Genomic DNA, 964 nt, shown 5'->3' with positions numbered 1-964 from the left:
TGTGTTGTCATTGTTATGAGTGTTGCTATACACACATACATACACACACATAAACATATATATACATATATACATATCTACATATACACATATCTACATATATATATACATATACACATCCACATATATATATATATATCTCAACATATATATACACACATACATACACACACACATATACATACAGTGGTGTGAAAAACTATTTGCCCCCTTCCTGATTTCTTATTCTTTTGCATGTTTGTCACACAAAATGTTTCTGATCATCAAACACATTTAACCATTAGTCAAATATAACACAAGTAAACACAAAATGCAGTTTTTAAATGATGGTTTTTATTATTTAGGGAGAAAAAAAATCCAAACCTACATGGCCCTGTGTGAAAAAGTAATTGCCCCCTTGTTAAAAAATAACCTAACTGTGGTGTATCACACCTGAGTTCAATTTCCGTAGCCTCCCCCAGGCCTGATTACTGCCACACCTGTTTCAATCAAGAAATCACTTAAATAGGAGCTGCCTGACACAGAGAAGTAGACCAAAAGCACCTCAAAAGCTAGACATCATGCCAAGATCCAAAGAAATTCAGGAACAAATGAGAACAGAAGTAATTGAGATCTATCAGTCTGGTAAAGGTTATAAAGCCATTTCTAAAGCTTTGGGACTCCAGCGAACCACACTGAGAGCCATTATCCAAAAATGGCAAAAACATGGAACAGTGGTGAACCTTCCCAGGAGTGGCCGGCCGACCAAAATTACCCCAAGAGCGCAGAGACGACTCATCCGAGAGGTCACAAAAGACCCCAGGACAACGTCTAAAGAACTGCAGGCCTCACTTGCCTCAATTAAGGTCAGTGTTCACGACTCCACCATAAGAAAGAGACTGGGCAAAAACGGCCTGCATGGCAGATTTCCAAGACGCAAACCACTGTTAAGCAAAAAGAACATTAGGGCTTGTCTCAATTTTGC

The sequence above is a fragment of the Erpetoichthys calabaricus genome, chromosome 11 (genome assembly GCF_900747795.2).
Source record: "Erpetoichthys calabaricus chromosome 11, fErpCal1.3, whole genome shotgun sequence".
Taxonomy (NCBI): domain Eukaryota; kingdom Metazoa; phylum Chordata; class Cladistia; order Polypteriformes; family Polypteridae; genus Erpetoichthys; species Erpetoichthys calabaricus.
The sequence above is the reverse complement of the archived record's forward strand: the minus strand, read 5'-3'. Positions refer to the sequence as shown.